Source organism: Canis aureus, chromosome 18 (assembly GCF_053574225.1).
Source record: "Canis aureus isolate CA01 chromosome 18, VMU_Caureus_v.1.0, whole genome shotgun sequence".
Classification (NCBI taxonomy): Eukaryota; Metazoa; Chordata; class Mammalia; order Carnivora; family Canidae; genus Canis; species Canis aureus.
Window position 1 is genome coordinate 8,091,839 of NC_135628.1, and position 22,948 is coordinate 8,114,786.

General features: G+C 34.4%; 1 long non-coding RNA gene across 21 annotated transcripts in view; it reads right to left on the reverse strand.

The window, feature by feature from the left end:
* LOC144288544 (uncharacterized) overlaps positions 1–22,948 on the reverse strand; it is a 493,091-nt gene that overhangs the window by 199,985 nt on the left and 270,158 nt on the right. For 9 of the 21 annotated variants that reach the window (XR_013356480.1, XR_013356473.1, XR_013356471.1 and 6 more), the window contains one exon: positions 10,648–11,418. The exons of 11 other annotated variants lie outside the window; for them this stretch is intronic. This is a non-coding gene — a long non-coding RNA (uncharacterized LOC144288544). Of the gene's footprint in view, positions 1–6,076; positions 7,373–8,500; positions 11,419–22,948 lie in introns of those variants that run through there. One more of the 21 variants, XR_013356456.1, reaches the window with a different exon arrangement.

Genomic DNA, 22,948 nt, shown 5'->3' on the forward strand with positions numbered 1-22,948 from the left:
AACAACCATATTTTAGTGATAAAGTGCCAAACTTTTGCTTCATCTCATTTATAGAAAGGCATCCTTCACTGCTCCTTATTCAATGATTTCATAACATTTTGTTCACATATCTACTGTAGAAGTTACAAATAATTGAAATGTCTTTATGTCTAACTCTACTTGCAAATAACTCAAGGGCAAAGAGCACTCTTGTTCATTTGACATCACAAAGCCTTGCACTTTGTTTGGCATAAAAATATGTTTAATAAATGTGCATTGAATGAATCAATGATTAAATGCATAGTAACCCTTAGTAGTACTGAGCACTTAATCACAAAGAACATGACATACTTAATTCTCAAAAATCACTTGATGTTGTAAAGGATCTTTTCTGAAAGAGTTTTTAATCTTAGAATACTAGGTCTGACTTCCTGAGAATAATCATTTGAAGGAAGATCATACCCAGAGAAATGATTTAAGCTTCCAGATTTCTGGCATTTGATTTTTTTTCTAGACCACTAAAGAAATCAGTATGGTTGGTTGTCACAGTGATCTTTATGTGGTCATGTCAAACATTAGGATTCTTACAGATCTGAGTATTAAGAATTTCATAAAATATAAACTAAGCTTCAGAGAATGTGATACCTTGGCTCAATACACTTATGAGGTAAAAGATATGCTTATTATACTATCTGCCTGAAAATATCTCTTCAACCCAGGTCAAGGAACTTAACTGGGAATTTTCACTCCAGGCATGCTTCTAAGGTTTCCTCATGCATTTTTAAGTAGAATGTCTGATGCTCATCTAAACTGACTTTGACATAGTCAATTATGGACAAATATTTATTGGTTTATTATTTAATAATAAAATTTTTGAGGGGTTGAGGAACATAAAGCTAAATATTGCTCAATTTATTTAGTTGTAAAGAAATCTGTCAGTGAAATATATCAAAATAAAGTCTTTTTTTCTTCTTTTGGAAAACAAATCTGGCACAAATTTCTGAGAAATTTTTAAAATTATTTTTTAATCTAAATGATGATACAACAAACATTAAACAAAATCAATTTTCAATTTCTAGTGAAATGACTGAACCCTCACTCAAACCTACTATCATTAACCTTACAATAAAATAATGACTCAGTGACAGAACACAAATGAAAGGCTTATGGAAATGGGAATTCATATCCTTATTTCTTAGTTGTACACTTGCACATGGTATATATTCAAAAAATATATATTGAAAAAAGATTATAAAGAAGATGGAGGAATAAAAATATTTGGAATTGGAAAATAAATCTTCCCATTAGAACTAAAGGTCTATAATAGTTTGGAATTTAATGGTATATCTTCTGCTTTATGCCCCTAATAACAACAATAAGATTCATCATTTATAGAATTCAGAGAAAGATTATCTTTCTCACACAGAGAAAGATAATCACAAACCACAGCATATGAGCTGATTTAGAGTTTCCTTTAACTCTCAAGTAACAATGTCCAAAGAAGTGTAATAACATCATCATGTATTGTTTCTGGATACACAGAAATTGCAAATTTTATACTAGGAGTTTGATGTGATTCCCTCTTTAAATTGCTAATCATTGTCCATATATCCTGGAAAATGAATAAAACAATAAAATCAAAACAATGCCCAATATAGACTTAAAGTATAACTATGAAAATAGTATTGTCCATTTATTCTGATTTAATATTATACTGTCATGAAAACAGTGATTTACTAAACATTTTAAAAATCTGGTATTTTTAAGTCAAATGCCTTTTTTTTAAAAATGCCTTTTAACAGGTTTTTTTGCTTGCCATTTTGTTTTGTTTTTCAAAGATTCCGGTTTTAAAATACATGCTTTAAGAATTTTTAGATGAGGGGTACCAAGGTGACTTAGTTAAGCTCTGACTCTGAGTTTTGGTTCATGAGGATCATGATCTTAGGGTCCTGAGATGGAGTCCTACATTGGGCTCTGCTCTACAAGGGGAGTCTGCTTGAGATTCTCTCTCTTCTTCTCCTTCTGTCCCTGCCCCCTCTTTCTCTCACTCTAAAATAAATAAATCTTTTTAAAAAAAGAATTTTTAGATGAATCTGTAAATGTTAGTATAATTGTAAAATTCAAATTTTGAATCTACAAACACACAGCTAAAAACCGGTAATTTGGATAGGATAAATGCCTTTATGTTTGCTGGGAAAAATCACTGTTATTTACAAGTAATATATCTTAATATTGTAAGTTTAATTAGACATCCACACTGTAGCAGACAATGTTGTTAGTAAACTCAAATGTTAGCTTATTGCTTTGCATTGTAAAATGCCTGTAATTCCATAAAAACAAAATTCAAAATGATTAGCTATCTAGAATGTCTCTTTCAATAAGATACTTAGCAATTATTCATTAATCTTGAATCATTGATTATGAAGTGACTGGACAATAAAAATACCCAGAGTAAAAGAATCATTCCTTCCTTTATCCTTAGAGCTTCTTTCATTATAGAGCTAACTGCCTGGAATGTGCTGGAGGTGGAACTGAGCTAGATCGACTCTCGAAAAGCTGTGAAAACCACAGACCCTGACTTCCAATTACTGCAGAAAGTCCTTAAAATCTCACAATCGCACAATCTTTTATAAGTCATCTTAGAAAGCCATAGACCTAAGCTTCCAAACTGAGGATACCTGGGATCTACTTAGGCATTTCAGGATGCCTCCAGTTGTGGGATCTGCCAACTAAAATTATTCATTTCCAGGACAGAATGAAGAAAAATATTCCTATCTTTGACATGAAGAATGAAGATGTACTTTATTTTATCCCACAAACTATGTGGTTGCTATACCCCTAACATAGTAAGAATAGTATGAAAGATTTTAATAGCTAGATCTCATGCCAAGTCTTCCCTACAGATACTTCTAGAAGAGTGGCACATCATATGCATGATAATAGGTTTCTAGTTCTGCAGCTATAAAGAAGAAGACCATGTCATGTCGGATAGCCATCTAGCTGGATTTCTTCCTCTTTGCCTCATTACAAGACACACATTCCAGTGAATTAAAATGTTTCGTACCTGCTCATGAAAATCACCAATGTGTGTGACAAAGTTGCAAATGTTTACCAAAGGGAAGAAAATTAATATTATGTTACTGTTCTTACTTGTTTCTGAAGAGAATCACTTATCGAAGGAGATACTACAAACATTGACATTACTTATTAGAAAAATCCACCCCCTCAGGCAAAAATATTTTTTAAATACCTTAAAATACCTGAATAATGAGCATAATCTAAATTTAGAGACAGCTTTGTGGAGCAGATGACATAAGATAGTTCTTGGAAGATGGGTAGAAATTTGACAGGTGGAGATATACAGTAAGGATATTCTGGGATAAGAAACTGACATGGAAAATGTAGTATGTTCAGAAAATGATGAGTACACTGCTGTGGAAAGAATGCAAGGCATTTGGGGTGAAGGAAAAATATACATATATATTCACATATATACATATATAAATGTGTGTGTGTATATATATATAAGATTTTGGAAGTAGAAAGTATAAAAGATTTTCAAAATATATCTAAGTTTTATATTTATGTATATAAATATATGTGTGTATATGTGTATATGTATGTGTGTGTACATATATATTTTAAGATTTTAAAAGTGTATAGGGACCTTACTCTAGAGAGTTTTGAGTCTAAGGATAAAGTGTTTAGATTTTGCTCAGGAGAAAGTAAGGAGCCAAGGTTTCTGTACGAAACAGATTTAAAATAATAAAATAACTGAGTGGCGTGCACTGAGGTGGGCACTTGATGGGATGAGCACTGGGTGTTATTCTGTATGTTGGCAAATTGAACACCAATAAAAAATAAATTTATTATTAAAAAATAAATAAATAAAAATAAAATAAAATAATACTTACACATATTTTAAATAAATTCCCTTAAAGGTCCAAGGAAAGGTTTATAATCTGAAGAATGAACATATAGCAGATTAAATGACTTTTTTTAAATAATAAATTTATTTTCTATTGGTGTTCAATTTGCCAACAGAGTAACACCCAGTGCTCATCCCGTCAAGTGCCCCCCTCAGTGCCCACCACCCAGTCACCCCCACCCCCGCCCTCCTCCCCTTCCACCACCCCTAGTTCGTTTCCCAGAGTTAGGAGTCTTTCATGTTCTGTCTCCCTTTCTGATATTTCCCAATCATTTTTTCTCCTTTCCCCTTTATTCCCTTTCACTATTTTTTATTATATTCCCCAAATGAATGAGACCATATAATGTTTGTCCTTCTGCGATTGACTTATTTCACTCAGCATAATACCCTCCAGTTCCATCCACATAGAAGCAAATGGTGTGTATTCATTGTTTCTAATGGCTGAGGAATATTCCATTGTATACATAAACCACATCTTCTTTATCCATTCATCTTTCGATGGACACCGAGGCTCCTTCCACAGTGTGGCTATTGTGGACATTGCTGCTAGAAACAGCGGGGTGCAGGTGTCCCGGCGTTTCATTGCATCTGTATCTTTGGGGTAAATCTCTTAAAAGAAGCACAAAAGGGACACCTGGGTGGTTCAGTGTCCTTCAGCTCAGGGCATGATCCCAGGTCTGGGGATCGAATCCCGCATCGGGCTCCCTATAAGAAGCCGGCTTCTCTCCCTGTGTATGTCTCTGCCTCTCTCTGTCTCTCTCTGTGTGTGTGTCTCATAAATAAATAAATAAATTCTTAAGAAAAAAACACAAATACCTAACTTTTTTTTCAGACATTCTACACATTCTTTCACATAAACATTTTTGATACAGAAGTATCGGTAACAAAATGAAACCTACACTTGTTATAGATAGTATTTGCTCAGATATATGAAGATGAAACATATAATTACTATGCAATACCTAGTGTCAATCTGCACTGAAATAACCAGGTAAGCATCATCATCTTTTCCTACACTAAGTAAACACCAATATAGCAAAATGGTGTATTTTTTAATTACCTATATTTGTTACAGATTTAAATCTCAATAGCTGATTGCTTTTCTTGAAAAAAGAAAACATTTTTTAAACAGCTTTTAGAAAATAACTATTGAAAGCCTCAACTTTCTATACAAATATTAGCTATAAGGACAGCCTGGGTGGCTCAGCGGTTTAGCGCCGCCTTCAGTCCAGGGTGTGATCTTGGAGACCTGGGATTGAGTTCCACGTCAGGCTCCCTGTAGGGAGCCTGCTTCTCTGTCTACCTGTCTCTCTCTCTCTCTCTCTCTCTCTCTCATGAATAAATAAATAAATAATTTTTAAAAATATTAGATATAAGTAAAATATTCTGGAAGACTTAATTTGAATATAATTGATTCTTGTCATTAAAATAAGTGGCTGAAAAAAAATATAATAAAATAAGTGGCTGAACATTGTCTTTATATTTTATTACATCCCATTTGTTTCTATATTGCCTATATTCGTATTTCCTATCATTTTCTAATTACTTTTTTTACATTTCTTTGCATTATTTTTTGTTTCTTTTTTATGCTAAATTAAAAAAATAATGTATAGAAGGAGAAAAATCACTTTTATAATATGTAATTTTAAAATGTGATGTGTATTTTGAAAACTACATTGGAAAATTCAGAAAAATAAAGACAAATAAAATCCAATATTTCTCCCACCACAAAGCTATATAGAGACAACCACTGAGAACATCTGATGTATCCTTCTAGCATATTTTTCTTAGTGTATGAACACATATCTTGGGTCCACAAAATCATACTAACATCGTATTTTAATCTGCTTTTTTAATTTTTTTTTTAATTTTCATTCATTTATGATAGTCACAGAGAGAGAGAGAGAGGCAGAGACACAGGCAGAGGGAGAAGCAGGCTCCATGCACCGGGAGCCCGACGTGGGATTCGATCCCGGGTCTCCAGGATCGCGCCCCGGGCCAAAGGCAGGCGCCAAACCACTGCGCCACCCAGGGATCCTCCTTAATCTGCTTTTTTAAAAAATTTTTTATTGGAGTTCAATTTGCCAATACATAGCATAACACCCAGTGTTCATCCCGTCAAGTGCCCCCCTCAGTGCCCGTCACCCAGTCACACCCCCCCACGTCCCTTTCCACTATCCCTTGTTCGTTTCCCAGAGTTAGGAGTCTCTCATGTTCTGTCTCCCTCTCTGATATTTTCACTCATTTTCTCTCCTTTCCCCATTATTCTCTTTCACTATTTTTTATATTCCTCAAAAGAATGAGACCATATAATGTTTGTCCTTCTCTGATTGACTTACTTCACTCAGCATAATACCCTCCAGTTCCATCCACGTCGAAGCAAATGGTGGGTATTTGTTTCTAATGGCTGAGTAATATTCCATTCTATACATAAACCACATCTTCTTTATCCACTCATCTGGCGATGGACACTGAGGCTCCTTCCACAGTTTGGCTATTGTGGACATTGCCACTATAAACATTGGGGTGCAGGTGTCCTGCCATTTCAGCATCTGTATCTTTGGGGTAAATCCCCAGCAGTGCAGTTGCTGGATCGTAGGGCAGGTCTATTTTTAACTCTTTGAGGAACCTCCATACAGTTTTCCAGAGTGGCTGCACCAGTTCACATTCCCACCAAGAGGGCAAGAGGGTTCCCCTTTCTCCACATCATCTCCAACATTTGTTGTTTCCTGTCTTGTTAATTTTCCCCATTCTCACTGGTGTGAGGTGCTATGTTATTGTGCTTTTGATTTGTATTTCCCTGATGGCAAGGGATGCGGAGCATTTTCTCATGTGCTTGTTGGCCATGTCTGTGTCTTCTTTGGTGAAATTTCTGTTCATGTCTTCTTCCCATTTCATGATTGGATTGTTTGTTTCTTGGGTGTTGAGTTTAATAAGTTCCTTATAGATCTTGGATATTAGTCCTTTATCTGATATATCATTTGCAAATATCTTCTCCCATTCTGTAGGTTGTCTTTTAGTTTTGTTGACTGTTTCTTTTGCTGTGCAGAAGCTTTTTATCTTGATGAAGTCCCAATAGTTCATTTTTGCTTTTGTTTCCCTTGCTGTCATAGATGTATCTTGCAAGAAGTTGCTGTGGCCAAGTTCAAAAAGGGTGTTGCCTGTGTTCTCCTCTAGGATTTTGATGGTTCTTGTCTCACATTTAGATCTTTCATCCATTTTGAGTTTATCTTTGTGAATGGTGTAAGAGAATGGTCTAGTTTCATTATTCTGCATGTGGATGCCCAATTTTCCCAGCACCATTTATTGAAGAGACTGTCTTTTTTTCCAGTGGATAGTCTTTCCTGCTTTGTCGAATATTAGTTGACCATAAAGTTGAGGGTCCATTTCTGGATTCTCTATTCTGTTCCATTGATCTATGTGTCTGTTTTTGTGCCAGTACCACACTTTAATCTGCTTTTTAAACTTGAAAATGTATCAAATGCTTTATCAATATTCAATACTAAATATTTGCAAAATGAGTTCAATAGTTAAGCATTTCTGCTTAATAGATATTTATAATTATTTCTTTTTAATAAGATAATTCCAATTTTATCTCTAATAAATCTTTAAAAATATTTATTAGTTCATTTAATATCTCCATAAATTATTCTAAACTTGATCAAATGGTAGAAACATTTTAAAAAGATGATAATTTTATGTTACAAAGAAATTATATTTATTATATATTTATATAAAAGAAAATATCAAGGGGAAAATGAAATGATAATAATAGTGAAAGATAAAAGCTGTTAACATTTGGCATATTTCCATTTTCCTTTATTACATGCATATTTTATACATACGGTTTGCATACTGCTTTCTTATTTTACATCATATTAGGACAGTTTTCCTAGTTATCTATTACTTAAAAATATGTTGTCAAAGCAAAAATAAGAAAAAAATCTAGAATTTACAATTATTAATTCCTTTAACTTGAGGTAACCATTTTTAATACTGTGGTATACATTTTCATTCAATTTGCACAGATTTAACAATAAAAATGAAAATGCTAGCATACTGTATTCAAGGACTTTCTTCTTCCATCTTATATACATATCAATACATACATATATATATCAATATAGATAGATAGATAGATAGATAGATAGATAGATAGATAGATAGATGTATGCTGTTGGATCAGAGGGCAGTTTTACTACATACTAATAGATTGGTTTCCCAAATTTCTGTGCAAGTATATATGCCCAAGTATTCATAAAGCACCCCATCTTCCATTTTTGCCAACATTTAGTATTAAATTCCTTCCTACCACATTCCAATTCAGCCTATTTGGCCTGTGCAGAAATTAGATTACTCTGAGAATAAAAGTGAATTACCATAAGTGCAATCAGGTGGTGGTGACTCAAATTATAGCTGCAGTTCTAGATATGGTTTCATTGCTTAAACAAGTCAGTACATCCCCTGACACCTCGTATGCAACTATTGATCAGGTCAAGGCTTTTTCGTTCTTGCTCTAATGATTTATAGACCATCTGAATTGAAAAGTCTTCATAGTCTTACCAAAGGCGTGTATAAACTCATCAGACTTACATCATAACATAGATCACAGGGAAAGAACTTGATCATCTTTTTCTTCCCTCACTTCTTCCATCATACTGGTCCAAAACATTGATGATAATTGGACCTGGTGAGCAAGAAGAAGCCACTACTCTATGTACTTTAGCAAGACACTAACAAACAAACAAACAAACAAACAAAAGACACTAGCAGGCCAGTGGGGGAAAATAAAATCCACAAACATTAGGGGAATTACATCTCAGTGATCATGGAACTTAAGAATAACAAATACAATATTAAAATAATAAAACTATGTAAAGGAAAAGAGTAGATCACCCACAAACAAAAGATTAATGTCTAATCTCTCAACAGCACCACTGAAGGCAAAAGGACAGAGGAGTAGTATATTTAAAATACTGAAAAAGAAGAACTTTATGTCCTTAGGCATATAAAGTCTTAGATATTTTGCCAGATATAAAGCCACAATGAGAACACTCTTGGAAGAAGCAATAAAAAAAATGATACAAATCAACATAATGAGTGTACAAGAAATAGGGTATATACTAGATGTGTGATAATACAACATTGTTGAATACAGTATTGAAAGTTTATAGGAGTATAGTACACATCACTGTTCAACATAATATGTCTATCCTGGAGTCATTACAGCCTTTTAAAAAAATATTGTAATATTATAATGTGTTTTAATATCATGAATTGTAACACTCTACATCTTCTTGTTTTTCTTTTAAAATCTCATCAACTTTTCTTTTAAATGATAGGAAAACCGATATTTAATTTACCTCATACATACACACATTCTATGTGACTATGAGCTTAACAAGACATACAAGACAATAGTTTCTAGTCATTGCACAATAGGCAAGATCGAACTTGAAAGAAGGGAAACAAAGTGAGATAAACACTATAATCACTTAGGCTTTCTGCCTAGAAACACACATCTATCAAAACTAAGAGACATTGGAGCCAAAGCAGAGAAGCAGTCTTGCTAAGCTAATGAGGCAGAAGTTGGGCTTCCAGGCACTTAAAAGAAGTAGAGTTTTTAAGACAGAGTTTAAAAAAATGAGATCCAGGAGATACACAGATGTGAGACCTAGAAGTCATGGAGATTACTCTTGAGTCTTTAACCAAGGTCTAAGCTGTACACCTACAGAGAAAGATTTCAAAAAGCCTAATAGAAAAAGCTGCTTCAAAGTTAAGAGATGAAAAGAGAAGACACTGGAAGTTTTGCAGTGCTGGGATATATTGGAGTACTAGCTGTGTCAGAGTAAAGAAATCTCATTGAACCCTTCAGGCATTCAACTGGGACCCCAGAAAAGGAAAATACAGAAGTAAAGATCAAGTACTAGAAATAAGGCCACACCCTGAGATTAAAGATGAAATAGAAACAAAACAAAACATAAAGTTTAAACAAAACATAAAACTAAAAGTGACAGATTCAAGATCTAGTAAATTGACTGCCTGCCAGGACAAAATTCAATGTTTTTAAGAAGAAACTAGTATTATCAAGAATCCTTACAATCGATCATCCACAATGTTCACCTTATAATCTAAAATTATTGTACCCGCAAAGACTTAGAAAAATAGAAAACATAATTAGATAAAAAGTAGTCAATAGAAATCTTGAGATGATGTAGGTATTATAATCATCACATAAGGACTTTAAGATCACTATTATAAATATGATTAAGAATTTAAAGAAATATATTAATAGAATAAATGAACAGATGAAGTCTTTCAGAAGACAGACTATAAATATACAGAAATAGCAATATAAAGTTCCAGAGGTGAACAATACAATGTATGAAATAAAAAAATCTATATGGTTAGCTTACAAAGAGTTGGAATATAAAAGAATAAAAGGGTTAATGAAATTTAAGACAAATCAGTAAAAAATATCCCAACTAAAGAACAGAGAAAAAACAAAAAAAGATTGAGGGGGGGGGGGAAACCTATCCTAGGTGAACAATAAGAAATCAATCGGTCTAAGAAATGTGATTCAAGTCACAGATAAAGAGGAGTGAGAATTGATACTTTCAAAAATGGTTGATTCAAATCAATAAAAAGGAAGTACAAGCAGTACTGTGTTTCTTCACTATCCCTGTGTTTTATCTTTGTCTCTATATCTCATTTTCTCTTATTAGTCAATGTTGATAGTATTCTTTTTTTTTTTTTTTTGACACAGTAAGGGTATCCTTTAAAAGCTTCCCCCCGCCACTGAAGTTCTCTTCCCTTCTGCTTTAGAACTCTGCTCTCTTGCGTGGGGCCAAGACTGGAGGGGAGACCATGGACCATGCTTGGGAGGTCTGTGTACACCCAGAAGAACACCAGGGCGGGAACAGCTGGGAATGCCAGTCAGGTGAAAGCCGAAAGGCCCTTGACCACCTCCTGCACAGGTCTCCCCTTCGGCTGCTGCGTAATCACCCGCTCACAGCTCATGCTGGCTAACCAGACTGGGACTCCTGAAAAGTTTCCAGTACTGCTTCTACACAAAAACATGTTGAGAGGAAAACAGGTTGGTATGCTGAGTTCTGTTTCTGCATTTCCAGTAGTAAGTGCTAATTCCACAAGCTCAGAGGAAGTGGTCCCTAACCCCTCCTTGGGGCCTGTGCTAGAAGCTCTGGATCAGACGTCTGTAATGGGGCATGGCTTCATGCTCCGGCAGATGAAGAGCAAACTCCAAGGCCACTAACACTGGGAATTGAAAGGCAATCAGTTCTCTTCTATTCAGCCAGAACTTCTCTTCCATTCTTCACCGTCCCTGCTCATTTTCATCCTGAGAATACAGATTCATTTTCTTGTAGTGAATTGGTGAGTCAACCTTTAACCATGGTCTCCAGTCTTGACCTTTTCATGGACCTTTCCTCGTTTTCAGAGATGCTACATGTTTGTCTTTATTTTCATATTTTGTTGGTCATTGCATTAACAGCCTGAAATAGAGATAGTGAAAATCCTGTAATCACACTGACACCAAACTAAGAAATCTTTGTATCTTTTACTTCAGGAGGCTTGTTCTTCCTCATTTAAAAGTAAGTAGAAACAGGGGTGCCTGAATGGCTCAGTGGTTGAGCATCTGCCTTTGGCTGAGGTTGTGATCCCAGGGTTCTGGGATCAAGTCCTGCATCAGGCTCCCCACGGTGAGCCTGCTTCTCCCTCTGCCTATGTGTCTGCCTCTCTGTGTCTCTCATGAATAAATAAACAAAATCTTAAAATAAAAAAGGAAGTAGAAACAATAAATCAATCAGGTTCACCAGCCAGTGGACAGTTCATTTGGCTGTGTGTTTGTGGCTGACAAAAGTAGATTTAGTTCCAAATCAGGACCCAATAATTGACCATATATTATGAAAAGAATACTATGGGACAAATGGAATTGGGGAATTCAATGTGGAAACTGTCTTGAAGTGTTCTGGGTGAGGGGATTAGCATGGACTCTGGAGACAGTTAATGGTGTGAGAATGCAGATATTCCTGTCTACTACTAATTATTTCTCTCCATAAGTGTGTATTGTAATTCATGTCTATTCTGGGGCATAATGAGTAAGGGGTACCTTTCTAAGTCTTCCCATCAAGATCTTTGATGGAGCTCTAAGCTTTGCAGTCTATAAACTTTAGACATCTTTAGATATGCATTACTTTTTCCTCTAAGGTACATTTATGTACATTTCCTCTAAGGTACATTTCCTCTAAGGTAGACATTTATGACAGCTTTTAGTCGTTTGTAATCAAATAGCCTTTTTAAATCCCTTAGGCTTTGAGTTTGTTTTCATTATTCTTTTACTAAGTATAATACATGCAGGAAAGTACATAAGCCACAAATATACAGCTCAATGAACTTTTATACACATATATATCAACAGCCTCCAGATCAAGATATTTACTATTACTAGTACTCTAGTACCCCCTCATACCTTCTTCTAGGTACTATTCTTCACCTTGAAATCTAATATTATAGATCAGCTTTGTCTGTTTTTGAATTTTATGTAAATAGAAGCCTACAGTATATACTCCATCAAGTATAGCAATAGCTTCTTCTTCCCATTACTTTATAATATACTACATATATATAATACTTACATATAAGTATATATTATACATATATATTTGTTTATTCATTCTACATTTGATCCATTTCTCAGTTTTCAGATATAACAATGCTTCTATGAACACTCCTGCATATGTACTTTAACAATCGTACATAAGCATTTCTATTGAGTATATAATTATTGTATCAGAGAACACGTATACGATGAGCTTTAAAAGATGCTGTCAAACAGTTTTCTAAAGTGGTTTTACCATTTTCCATTTCCACCAGCTGTGCATGAGATTTAAGCTGCCCTAAATTCTCATCAACACCTGTTATTGTCAGTTATTTGCATCTTAGCCCTTCTGGTGGCTATGTAATACTATTATATTGTGGTCTTATTTTCTATTTCCTTGATGACTCACAAATGTACTCATCTTTTCATGTGTCTTTTGGCTTCTTGGATATCCTCTTTTGCGAAGCACTTGTTCAAATGTGCCCATTTATTCAATTAAGTTAATTGTCTTTTATGAATTTATAGGAGCCCTTTATTCCATATGAGTCCTTTGTTAGAGGTATGTATTAAAAATATCTTCCATTCTGTCACTGCACTTTCTCTCTCTTAATGATGTCTTCTGATGAGCATATATACATAATCTTAACATGCAATGCACTTAATGGCAAAATACTGAAAGCTTTCCCCTCAAACTGGAAACATGACAAAGATGCTTAGTATCACCATATCTATTTAACAAATTGGAGTTTGTACCTAGTCTAAAAAGGTAATCATCAATTTAATCATCAATTAAATGTAATCTACAGATTGCACTACAAACACTCCAACTGGAAATGTAATTTTAAATTTTTATTAAAATGAAAAGGACCAAAAATAATCAAGGTAATGTTAAGAACAAACGTGAAGGTTGCTAAACTTGAACTTCTCTAATATAGCAGACTTATTTCACTGTTGTATTTATTTTATCAGTGTGTTCCATTTAGGTGAGATAAATTGCTGCATTGTCTAATGTCCTCTGGTTGCTTGAACTGAGTGGTCCTGCACTTTGTTACAACAGATCTCTGTAGAATTACTTATCAGAGAGTAGTGCACATCATGATTATGGTGGGGGACCAAGCCCTCAGGAAACTAGATATATCTTGAGCTTTGTCTTTAGTGAGTTTTCCTTTTGCTTTTTTGCTCTTATAATCTCTAAGCTTCTTGCCTTTCCTTTAGCCTTTTATCTTAATCTTTTAACTCACCCTTTAATATTTTTAATTCCATTGGCTGCTAACCCTTTTTTCTTCTCTTTAAAACCCAGCTACTTTGTAGCGTGATTATTTTCAGCCTAAAGTTGGGGAACGAGAAGTTTGCTTCCCTGTGGGCTATTCTTTCAGTTATTCCCACCAAACTCATTTGTGAACAGAACCATGTGGAGCTGAATGGTAAACAGTTTAATTGAGAGGTCTTATGCTCATTAAGGTGTAAAAATGGAGTGGTTTATTTTTTAATATCTGCAGCCTACTATTCTCTATTTAACCTCCTCCCTGCTAAGTAATGAGAATTCTAATCATTCCTGTATTTCTCTGGTCAATATTCAATCAGTCAATTTAAAGTATTAGCAATATCATAGATGTTCCAATTCCTTTTCTTAATTCCTTTAGTTCACAGATAAGGAAGCTTGGGCTAAGAAATTTGCCCAAGACCACACAGCTAGTAAATGACATGGTTTGAACCTAGCAATCTGGCTTTAGAACCAATAACTCTTATAAAAAGCCTATTGAGTGGAAAAAATTACTTATGCAAGATAGCTCTGAATCTACTCAATACATCCATTCTTCATCAGGGACTCTTACCCAACATACATGGAGAGACCTAATAAATTCTTTAAAAAATCTGAAGGCAAATTTGGGGTATACACAGTCAAGTTTTGATACTTGCAATGGTCATATTTCATAATGTCATTGAGAATGTGGAATTAGTGAACACTAATTCATTGCTCCTAAGGAAAATGAAGAATTTCTTTCCTTGGGGAAACAGATATATTTCTGCAAGCCTGTGGTCCCAATATTTTGTCAACTGATTAATACATAACCTTGCTTTATGTGTTTCTGTTTAAAGCCACTTTATTTAATATTTATTGTTAATTCATTAACATTGAACTAACGGCCAACATCACTATAACTCATGCCTGTCTTAAGTATATCTAACACACATTTCCTCCATAAGGAATATTACAGCCTTCTCATGGTCAGAAAAGCACTTCACCACTATGCTTGGGGCCATTTTAAACAGTGGAATCACAACAACAACAACAACAACAAAAAACAATAACAAAAAAAGTTAAAAACGTGGCATGTGAAACTGTAATATTTTATCATATGAAACCTGAAACAAGAAAAGCTGTCTGATTAACCTCAGCTGAGAATGTGCACATCCAGCAACTCGAGTTTTTCATTACTTGCACAGGCTCATGCCTGAAAATGACCAGGAAAGGACTTCAAGTATTGACTCTGAGGTCACAAATTCTTTCACTGAGTAAGCAAATTCATAAATTTGTAATTTGTGAATAATAATGTTAATTAATATATGTTATTTTCTAGGAAGAAGATGCTTAATTACCATATCCTCAAAAAAAAGTATATGACCGCTTAGAATAACCAAAGTAAGAACCAAGACCCAGAATAATTCAAAGTTTATCTCTGACTCAAACACCAACAAATTGAGACTATCAACAATGAACAAATATCATATATGCCCATTGTATCACTGCTTCTACTGCATTCTGGTGGACATCATGGCTTCACACTGAGGCCTGAGGTACCATCTTAGTATATATGCTCTGAAACTCATTAAAAAAAAAAAAAGAAAGAAAGAAACTCCAAATTACCTACTGACCAAATGACCCAGTATATTGTTACTAATTGGGCCTAAACTTTGATCAACAGAACATATGCTTTCACTGCAATGATAATGATAAGAGAAGATGTTATTCGCAATGTTGTACATCAAATCTTTGAAAGTAAACATGTAGGAAATTTTCCTGTGATGTCAGGAAAGAGACAAGTATTTTTATCTGAAGCACCTGGCTTGTTTTCATTTCAGGAGCTGTAAATCCTGTCATGATTTTGTTTCCCTGTTTAATGTTCACTGCTAGAAACCGTAGCCAAATTTATAGCCCAATATCAGCGTATGTACATATGTATATTACCCTTTTAATTTTATCTTTCCAAGCAGTATTTAACTCATGTTCCAATTTTCTCTTCTTTCCATTTTTAAACTTTATTCCACTGCATCTTAAATCATTTCTTAAATAAGTATATATAAATAATAAATTCTGCATATATAATTTTTTATTTACAATCTTTTAAAAAATTCAGATACGAGAAGCACTAGTATAAATGTAAATGCAGGTAACTTCTGCCCAAATAAAAAGACAAGAGATATTTTCTCCCAAAAGTCCTTTCTATACCCCATCACAGCTCCTCTCAAATTGCAGTCTCTCAGCCAGCAACACCAGTATAAACCAGGAACTGGTTAGAAATGCTAATTCTTAGGCATCACTCCAGACCTTCTATATTAGAAACTCTGAGAGTAGGGCCCAGCAACCTGGAATACAACAAGTGCTCCAGGTGATTGGGATGCACATTCTACAACTGCTCTATAGGAAAATATATGTCACATGGGTTTCACTTATGCTCTCTTTTTGCCATAAAGATAGGCTCATAACCTAACTGTTCTCAAATACAAATGTATCAGAATCCTCATGAGGGGTTAAGACCAACTTATTTGTATTGTTTATATCTCCCTACATATTCTGGTAGGCAGTCAAAGCTGACAACCACCACTCTAAAGACAGGTTCAGTCATGAAATCGGTTGATTATTTCTGTTATCTTGGAGCGCTTCAGGCTAAATCTTCCTCCAAGAAATCCAAACCAGTATGTTGTCACAGTGTCATTTTGAGAAATTAGTAAACTAGGGTGCTTGGGTGGCTCAGTCAGTTAAGGGTCAGACTCTTGGTTTCGGTTCAGATCATGATCTCAGGGTCATGAAAGGGAGCCCTGTATCAAGCTTCACTTGGAGTCTACTTAAGATTCTTTCCCATACTTCTCCTTCTCCCTGCTCATGTGTGGGTGCTCTCTCTCTCTCTCTCAAATAAATATTTTTATGAGAAATTAGTAAACTGGGTTCCTGTTTTAACTGTGTACACCAAAATAAATATCAGATAAGTCTGGGATTTAAGTGTTTAAAATATCAAGTCTATAAAAATACTAGAAGAAAATATAGATAAAATTCTGCAAAATCTTAAGGTGAAAAAGACCTTAGAATAACCATGACCAGAAGCAAGAGCAAGAGAACAAATTTCTCTACATAAAAATTGGTGCAAGATGACATTATTAAATTCAAGTATGTATATTATTTCCCATACTTCCTTTACACTACAGTGTTATTCTAAGCATCAGAACTAAACACAAGGTTTTCATTGACACAAAGAGGGAGGACAACCTTAGGGTAGTCAGAGAATTGTCAATTTCTCGGCCTTTCTATGGTCCAGTTTTAAGGCCAAAAAAATATGGAGAACAAAAAAATCAATTTTCGTTTTCCCAAAATGACATAAAAATTCTCTCAAGGGTAGGAGAAAGAAGACTAACACCTAGAGTAGAAAAGACCTATATCTTACTTCCTATCTGGAACTCTGAGTGGGAGAGTTCTTCACAGGAGTCCTTGTTGGCATTATCACAGTACAATGGGAGCAACTGGGATTGCTGTATTAAGAAGTTAAGGCAATACCACCAACTTTCTGTAGCCCCAGAGAGCAAAAGAAGAGAAGATGAAAGTACCCTGAAAATGAATACACAGCTGTAAGTTTCTAGAGTGATCTAGGGGACCCGAAGAGGTATCACAGCTGTAAACAAGAGGAAACACCAGCAGATGGCAGCATGGACTATACTGTACAACTGGGGACCAGAGCCATTTTAGTGAGGCCAACCATCAGTGGGTGTTAATAGCCATCCCAACAAATGAAAACATGAACAGAACCCAGCTGAGGAACTAATCACATTCCCCCAACACCATGATACTCTACAAGACCCCCAGAACTTATATGCCTCTTCGGGTACAAATAGGTAGGGGAGTGAAGGAAGTCCTAGTTTAAACGTGAAATGACTAGATTTATAAAATTCATCTCTTATCACGTGGAGAAGAAGGGAAAGCAGGGTTGCTGGATATATAAGTGAAGAGAAATAGATTCAGAAACAAAGGAAAATATAATTATATTTTGCACACATGAGTATAGCTTAAGAAAATGATAACATATACATTTTTGTATAGCAAAAGAAAATTTGTAAACAAAGTCAAAAGAGAAATGATCAAGTGAGAGCAAATAAGCAACATATTTGCCAAACAAGGAGCTAATTTCCTTGATATATAAAGATCTCTTAGTACCAAAAAAAGTTTATTTTTTATTAAACAAGGAGAACTATACAATAATAAATGTGCAATTCATTCACCTGAAATGTGCCCCCATCACTGGAATTTTACGATGGGATAAAGAGAAAATAAAGTGGTCAAAAATTCAGCCTTGTACAAAGAAAAACTCATAACTAATTGACATATTCATTTTTGAAAATGGGTTTACTGGAAAATTTGAATCTATAATATATTAGCTAAAACCTAGATAATAAACTGTTCTGGCTTTTACCATATTCCAATGTCATGGAATCTACATATCGACTGTCCTTTCTTTATACAGGCCCCCAGAAACTCTGCATCTCATGGTTTTAGGAATATCCTCTCTAGTAAGGCTGACTACAAAGCCAGACCCATTCTAACTAGCTCTCCTTCACCTATTGCCCCATGAATAAACAGTTTTGGCTAATCCTATTTTAAACAGTCTCCTTTAAATTTTGAGAAGCAGACAAAACTAACATGAAAAGAGAGCTGTCAAAGCTACTACTCCATATTCCAGGCTTTAAGACATTATTTCTAAATGGCTTCACAGAAGCCTAGATATTTTCAATTTATGATAACTAGTAGGTATTTTAAAAAAAATTTTAGTACATGTGATGGCTTTCTTATGTACAGTAAACTTAGAAATTATAGAAAGGTAGAAGAAAGAAAAAGTATCACTTGTAGATACAAAAATTATAACATTTTGCTGCATTTTCTCTACAGAACCTCATTTTTTTTTAAAAAAAAGTCTGCTTCTCATTTTTATAATTTACATTTTTATATCACAACAAAGATCTTTCCTGAGAACTTTAAACTTTTCTTATGTATCTTTTTTAGTGATGCAGAATGGATAATTTACTTGAATATTCTTCACTGTTATGACAGGTTATTTCTACTTCTGACTTACTAGAAGTACTGTGGAAATTGGTACTTTTTTACACAGATTTGGCTATGTTTTTTGTGGAACTAAAAGTTTTTTGGGAGAGTTACCCAACAGAAGAACTATTAGATAGAAGCAAATACCTTTTTTTTTTTTTTTTTTTTTTAAGTAGGCTCCACACCCAGCATGGAACCCAACACAGGGCTTGAACTCATAACTCTGAAATCAAGATCAGAGCTGAGCTCAAGAGTCAGATGCTTAACCAATTGAGCCACCCAGCCACCTCAGAAGCATGTACATTCTTAAAGCTCTTGATTTATTTTGCAAAACTTTCTTTCTTCAAGCGTTCAACTTACCTGTCAATGAAAATGCACAGGAATGTTGGCAATTTCGTGTCACTCTCAATCACACCGGGTATTTCCTTTTGTCTTAATGTCTTGGTAAATTAAATGGTATCTTGTTTTTATTTAATTTTAATTGATATATTTTTCTTGAATTTGCTTGTCACTTTGTATGAAATATTTGCAACCTCACATTTTCCCCCAAATGTGACCCTATGCTCAGCCAAACTTATTCTACTAAATATTTATAAGTATGTATTATGTGTCAGGCATTATGATATACATTGGGAACACATTAATGAAACTGATTTGTAGTTCTCTCAGCATGACACTTTTGCTTGTTCTAGGCCTTTGCACTTGCTATTGTTGCTACCTGGAATGTTCTTTCTTCTCTGGATAACTCCTACTTGCTGTTGGGTCTCAGCTTAAATGTATGTAGTTAGAAATTCAGTGTATGTTTGTTCTCTATGTCTGCCCATCCTTTTCATGTCATACATATTACCACTTTGAATTAGAATTTCACATTTACGCTTGTCTCTTCCACTAGATTGAAAGCTCCTTGAGAACAATATTTTATGCTTATATTTGCATTTACACTATCTAAAAATGTTGGATACATAGTAATAAACTAATGAACAGATATATTTTAATGTTGAATGAATTACTACTCATGCAATTTGTTCATTTAAACTACTAATGTCTTTGCCTGTATGTGTGTGTGCTTCTAAGTTCATTTTCCCTTCTACTTAATTTTTGGGGAAGTATTAATTTTATATATATGGGTGGAATCTATCAGTATATCTCTTTTTGATTTGCTTAACAAATTTTAATTATAAATTCAACATATGTTTTTGTTAAAAAATTCAATTGGCACAGAAAAACCCAAAGTACAATGCGGACATTCTCTCACCCTCCCTCCATATGATCATTATGAAGCTCGTTGTGAATTTTTCCAAATATTTTCTGCATATATACAAAAATGTTATATGTGTTCCTTGTTTCTTTAAATAAATGAGATAGGGCAGCCCAGGGGGCTCAGCGGTTTAGTGCCGCCTTCAGCCCAGGGCATGATCTTGGAGACCCGGGATTGAGTCCCATGTCAGGCTCCCTGCATGGGGCCGGCTTCTCGCTCTGCCTGTGTCTCTGCCTCTGTCTCTCTCTGTGTCTCTCATGAATAAAAAAATAAATAATTTTAAAAAATAAGATAGTACAATGAATATAGTGTTCTGAAACTTGCTTTTTGTTCCTTAATCTTACTCATGTATATTTAGGAATTCTATGTTTTGGTCATGGTAACACATTTGTACTCATTATTTAAAATAATTGAATACTATTGTAATAAACCTACCACAATTTATCTGGTTATCCATCAGACATTTACCAGGTATACATTTTTTCTCATTAACGCATATGTTACTAAAAAAAGAATTACCCTTTCCTTACCTATATTAATTTATTATTCTATTTTTATCTTATCAAAAAACCATAACTCTGTTATGGATTTAAGATAGTCCTATTTTTGCCTAATATCCTAGCGACTGTCAGCATCTTCAAAGACTATTATGTCTTCTCTCCTCCGCATCTTTAATTTTTCCCTCTCTATTGGATCATTCCCATGAACACAAAAAACATGCTACAATAATTCCTTTCTTGAGAAAAAAAAGATATAAAATCTCCACCACCCCTGGTTGCTCCTTTTTATTGCGAATATACTCAACTACAGTTGTTTATGGTCATTTTCTAACTCTCATTCTCTCTTAACCTACTGTGATAAGATGCTCTTTCATACCACTGCACTAACCCTACATTGGTCAAAGCCACCACCCATCACCTCTATATTATCAAATCTAATTTGCTGTAAGCATTTACTGAATAAATTTAAAAATATTATTTTTTGCTATAAACATTGAGGTGCATGTGTCCCTCTGAATCAGTGTTTTTGTATCCTTTGGGTGAATACGTAGGTGCAATTGCTGGGTCATAGGATAATTCTATTTTTAACTTTTTTGAAGAACTTCCATACTGTTTTCCAAAGTTGCTGCACCAGTTTGCACACCCACCAACAGTGCAAAAGTGTTCTCCATTCTCTGTATCCAGCCAATACCCGTTGTTTTCTGTGTTGTTAATTTTAGCCATTCTGATAGGTATAAGGTGATATCTCATTGTACTTTTGTGTTTCCCTGATGATGAGTGACATTGAGTATCTCTTTACGTGTCTGTTAGCCATCTGTGTATCTTCTTCAGAAAAATGTCTATTTATGTCTTCTGCCCATTTCTTAACTGGATTATTTGTTTTGGGGGTGTTGAGTTTGATAAGTTCTTTATAGATTTTGGATACTGTTTATCAGATATGTCATTTGCAAATATCTTCTCTCATTCCAAAGGTTGCTTTTTAGTTATTGATTGTTTCCTTTTCTGTGCAGAAGCTTTTTATTTTGAAATCCCAATAGTTCATTTGCTTTTGTTTCCTTGCCTTTGAAGATATGTCTAGTAAGAAGTTGCTAAGGCTGATGTCAAAGAGGTTGCTGTCTGTGTTCTCCCCCAGGATTCTGATGATTTCCTGTCTCACATTTAGGTCTTTCATCCATTTTGAATTCACTTTTGTATGTGGTGTAAGAAAGCGGTCCAGTTTCATTCTTTTGCATGTTGCTGTCCAGTTTTCCCAACATCATTTGAAAAGACTTTTTTCCATTGGATATTCTTTCCTGTTTTGTCGAAGATTAATTGACCATCTAATTGTGGGTTTACTTTTAGATTTTATATTCTATTATACTAACTTTTTATTCTTTCAGAGTACCTTTAGAAACATTTTGTCAACATGGAAACTATTCATTGGAATTCTCATCGATTTGGGAATGACTGATGTCTTACAGCTATTTATTCTTCCTAGTATAAGCATTGTTTTTTTAATTAAAAACCATTTAGGTAAAGGGGCACCTGGACGGCTCAGTCAGTTGAGCATCTGCCTTTGGCTCAGGTCATGATCTTGGGGTTCTGGAACTGAGCCCCACATTGGGCTCCTTGCTCAGCAGGAAGTTTTCTTCTCACTCTGCCTCCACCACTCTTTCTCTCTCTCTCACACTCTCTTTCTTTTTTTTTTTTTTTCTCTCTTTCAAATAAATAAATAAAATTGTCAAAAAACCCCACAAAACATTTCGGTAGAGTGTTACAGTTTTCTTCATGTGATCTTCACATAATTTTCTAATGTTAAGGTTATTCTTCTACAGCTTTCCATTCAGATTGAAAATGATACTTCCACATTATATATTTCTTGCTTATTGTTGTATGTATGTATTTATTTACAGTGGTAAAATGTAGAAAGGCTAACGATCCTGCACTTTTAGAAAGATTTTGTTTTGTTATTTTCATACCCTCAGCTAAAGTTAACCAAAGAAAATACAACTCAGTCGTGAAACATATCTTTCACAGACTAAGCCTATTTAAAAATCAACTTTCTGATAACAAAATAATAACAACAACAGTAACCACTCCAATTTAGCAAATGTGACAAAGCATAAGAATTCCATTTTGGAGCTTTATATTTTTTTTAATTTTAAGATGCTATATAATTAAACAAGATTGGACATTAAAAAGTTCATATTCATAGTCTCAATGACTATTTTCTGGATTACCTGAGGAGTCTTTCTCCATTTTCCCCTCCTTTCTCTACCCAAAACTGGTTACCCTCTCTTCTAACCATTCTGCAGCCTGAATCACTCTTCATGATTCCAAACTAAAGCCACTGGACATGGGGATAAGTATGCTAGAAGTA